General features: G+C 42.7%; 1 long non-coding RNA gene across 2 annotated transcripts; it reads right to left on the bottom strand.

Moving 5' to 3' along the window:
- Window positions 1-528: 528 nt before the first annotated feature.
- On the bottom strand, window positions 529-4,176 carry LOC123998624. Of its 2 annotated transcripts, XR_006832296.1 has the most exons (4): window positions 4,045-4,176; window positions 3,535-3,622; window positions 1,963-2,130; window positions 529-1,503 (listed from the first exon to the last, which is right to left on the bottom strand). It is a non-coding gene; the product is annotated as an uncharacterized LOC123998624 (long non-coding RNA). The 2 variants fall into 2 exon arrangements; XR_006832297.1 differs by lacking the exon at window positions 3,535-3,622 and having other exon boundaries at window positions 4,045-4,163.
- Between the last annotated feature and the right edge of the window lie 274 nt (window positions 4,177-4,450).

The following is a 4,450-nucleotide window of genomic DNA, read 5'->3' as shown; positions in this document are numbered from 1 at the left end:
CACTGACCGTCTCCGACTAAACACTGACCGTCTCCGATTAAACACTGACCGTCTCCGACTAAACACTGACCGTCTCCGACTAAACACTGACCGTCCCCGACTAAAGACTGACCGTATGGTTCCATCAAACATATGGTTTCATTGGGACGGCTTTCTACATTGATTGTAAATTGTGCTTCAAGTCAAACACATTGCTAGCCAAGCTTTTACAATAAGATCCAGCTATACTGAGCTGCTCAGTGTCAGCAGCATGTCATTTCTGTAAAGGCCTGAGTTCCCCAGTGCCTACTAACAGGAAGCACAGTGCACCAAAGGCCCCTCCTTCCATTTCTCCCCCTCTCCCTTCCCCTGGTTACCTAGCCAAGATCCTAGACATACACATCATTGGCCAATACAGGAGTCTGATTCATACTAGTGTTACTACCACCACCTACTGGCTACTGGTCTACGGAGCACCATGCTCACCCACACTGCCAAAGCTCACACCTCATAGCAAGCAGTGCTAGCTTGAGGCTGCTAAACCGCAAAGCCACATTCATGTTTTCAACGTGCCCAAAAGTCAACCTCATATGCATATACATAAACAAAAACATAAATAAACAAACAAATACATAAATGACAACGTAAATAAATAAAGAAATGTACTGAACCAACCGCTCTCTTTTAATAAGAGTCAAGATAAAATGGGTGGGTGTATCGCATTGTGACTGGTCCTCATAAAAAATCATGCACCCTGACAATAATTAAGAGCAGGGCAATTTGACTTCCCGCCGTTGGAAAAGACAGACTCTTAAAAGGTACTGGTCTTGTAAACAGCATCTGAGAGCTCATTTTAAGGACCTGTATAGTTCACATGGTGCTTATTACTAGTTTCTGAACTGTTAAGCCTTCTCCTATCCCAGTAAAAAAAAAAAAAGGGGGTGTGCCAAACTGTGCAGTAAAGAAATCCGCCATAAACTGTCCTTCGCTCTGCTCTCTCAGAGTCCTTCATCGGCTCCTGAATGTCATACGGTATGCAAGATATTTTAACGAGGAGATCAACTGGGTGGTGTGCCGTGGTGGGTACAAGGTTGACAACCAGGGTCTGGGTAAAAAAAACACATTGCCTGCTTATACATGATATAATTTTAACTACCAATACTGTTTCTATCATTATATTTATCATCAATGTACATAGAAATACTAAACGATTATAACAGTATTTGGTATACAGTAATAACATAAACCAATAAATGTGATGGTCCTTGCATTCTGGTCGTTGCTTTTAGGAGCCCAGCTCACTCTGGTGTGTCTCCATTTGCCACCACCACCTGACATCCCTACTCAACCACCTGTACTACCCAGCAGCACCCAATCCTATTTGGATCTCTGACCCTCAATGTTGGGCAGCAGACATCAAAAAGATCCTCTTGTTTACCCCTTGTTTGTGGGGTTGTGGCCCCATAGCCGCAGCTTTCGTCGCCTGTGCGGTTTGTGGGCGTGCCGAGGGACCTTGGGGGGCCTCTGGAGGGGAAAGAGTAGGACGAGAGGCCTGGTTTTATGGACAGGTACTGTAACCGGAGAGCTGTGCTCCTGGCTGCTGCAGCGTCGCCCACTGTCTTTACAGACAGGCAGCTGCTCATAACCAGCCCGACGCTGCCTCCAGGCCCCACCCCCCTGTGCCACCTCCCTCCCTTCCAACCCCCTAATACATTTCTCCCAGCATCCCCCTCAGACAAGGCTCAGGCTGCCCCTTGGGATCCAAATGGGCTGCCAGCACTGCCACATTTATGACATAAGTAATGTGTGTGTGTGTGTGTGTGTGTGTGTGTGTGTGTGTGTGTGTGTGTGTGTGTGTGTGTGTGTGTGTGTGTGTGTGTGTGTGTGTGTGTGTGTGTGTGTGTGTGTGTGTGTGTGTGTGTGTGTGTGTGTGTGTGTGTCCAATCACAAAAGGATTATGAAGAAAATGGAGCCTTGAGGTACCTCTTCTTCCTCTTTTTCTTCTACCTGATGAGTGCCACTCATGGAGGGACATTTGGAGTGTTGGGCTCTTGTCCCTGCTGACCTCCATGTGCCTTGTTGGTCCCAGGGGATTCACACGATGATGATGGAGACGTCTTCTCATCTAGGACATCCTCAGGAGGCCTCATCCTATTGAATGCAAGAGGAACGAAAACATTATTTAATTATCAATCTATAGGCATATATACAGTACCAGTCAAAAGTTTGGACACACCTACTCATTCCAGGGTTTTTCTTTATTTTTACTATTTTCTGCATTGTATAATAATAGTGAAGACATCAAAACTATGAAATAACACATATGGGGTCATGTAGTAACCAAAAAAGTGTTAAACAAATTGGTATTTTACCAAATAGGGCTATCTTCTGTATCCCACCCCTACCTTGTCACAACACAACTGATTGGCTAAAACGCATTAAGGAAAGAAATTCCACAAATTAACTTTTAACAAGGCACACCTGTTAATTGAAATGCATTCCAGGTGACTACTTCGCGAAGCTGGTTGAGAGAATGCCAAGAGTGTGCAAACCTGTCATCAAGGGAATACTTTGAAGAATCTAAAATATTAAATATGTTTTGATTTGTTTAACACTTTTTTGGTTACTACATGATTCCATGTGTTATTTCATAGTTTTGATGTCTTCACTATTATTCTACAATGTAGAAAATAGCAAAAATAAAGAAAAACCCTGGATTGAGTAGGTGTGTCCAAACTTTTGTCTGGTATGTATGTATGTATGTATGTATGTATGTATGTATGTATGTATGTATGTATGTATGTATGTATGTATGTATGTATGTATGTATGTATGTATGTATGTATGTATGTATATATATATATATATATATATATATATATATATTCGGCATTTGTTCAAAAATATTTACATTCAAGACCAATATAAAATCTTAGTTGGTCCCCATTTGAGAAAGTAGGAAATTGTATGTGCTTTGAATTAAAAGCATTGCGGGTGTTCTGGGAATTAATCATTAACAAACTACCAGAATAAACACTGAACAACCACATCTCTGCTACCAGTGTTAACTGCTGTGTCAGTGTCAACTGGCTCCAGACACAGAGTCCGCTTCTGGGCAACATGTCAGCATAGCAGTAGTAAACACGTTCACGTTCACCTCCAGGAAGAGAATAGTAGAGATGATGTATTCTACTAACCAACACCCCTGTGAATGTAAACAGTGAGGAGTACCCACATGGCTAACCACAGGGACACCTGAGCTAAGTAGGGCAGACAGTAAATAGCTCAGATTACGAGTGTGGGCTCATCAAAGCACTGAGGTTAACCAAGAGGGTTACTATAAAAGTCCCAGGTAGGTAACTGGCCACCATGCAGGTGGATGGGAGCTGAGACACCCAACCTGGCTGGATACCATAGCAACAAAACCACCTTGTCTGGTCGTTATTCATCTGGTTCCACGGATGGACTGTTTGAACCCAGGTAAGGTGACAACAGCCCTCTAACTAAAAGCACAAGCTGTGGTGTGGAAACGGGTGTCTGTAACTGATAGCCTACCTGGCATTCCTTTACAGCACTGCTCAAATATGACCACACTGGTCTGGTACTGTTCTCTTACCACACTTCCGCTCTCACAGTGGAACAGCTATGGGGCAAAACGGAATTATAACGCAGCTGTGTACTTTATATGTGTCAAGTGTATGCCTACTTTTTCCCAAAAAACACAAAATGATTCTGTTAGATTGTCAGATCCATAGCCTACACATATCAGTAAGCTACTCTACAACCATAAAATGCATGACATAGCTAGCTCGTCTTTGACATTCTGTGCAAGTTACAGACAAACTGGCATGGGGGAAATGGAGGGAAACGTGAGGGCACAACTCTGTAATGTTAGCTACCCTACAGTAGACAGTAACGTTAGCTAGCATACTTAAAACATTTATCATTTCAACATGCACATCAAACTGTGCCACTGTGGACCAACTTCAACCCATTCTAGCTAGCCATTATTGACTGTCTGTCGTTAGCGTTAAATATGATTTTTAAAAATAAGTATACCAATACCGAATGATTCTTCGCCACAGGTCAACAGGCATGATGCTCCAGACCGTCTTTTGTCTAGCACAGAGACTTTTCAATCATCCTTAAAAATTTCTTCTAAACATGAAAATGTCTGTGTCCAGTTACAGGTGGTGCGTTTGAATTCGAAGTAATGAAGTAATCCAACAATAATCCTGTCTCTCATTGATCGAGACAGGTGAGTGTCTCGATCTGCGGCACTTTGGGGTGGACACCTGTCTTAATCAATGAGAGAAGATTTGAAATAGACAAGAAGGAGGTGTACACATTGTTGGATTACTTCATGGACCATTTTCTAAATTCAAACACACCACATGTGTAGATAATACTTTGATAACCATACATATGCTTGAAGGCCGTGACAGGCCTCTATACCTAATGCTTCAGACCT

Source organism: Oncorhynchus gorbuscha, linkage group LG16, assembly GCF_021184085.1.
Source record: "Oncorhynchus gorbuscha isolate QuinsamMale2020 ecotype Even-year linkage group LG16, OgorEven_v1.0, whole genome shotgun sequence".
Lineage (NCBI taxonomy): Eukaryota > Metazoa > Chordata > Actinopteri > Salmoniformes > Salmonidae > Oncorhynchus > Oncorhynchus gorbuscha.
The sequence above is the reverse complement of the archived record's forward strand: the minus strand, read 5'-3'. Positions and strand labels throughout refer to the sequence as shown.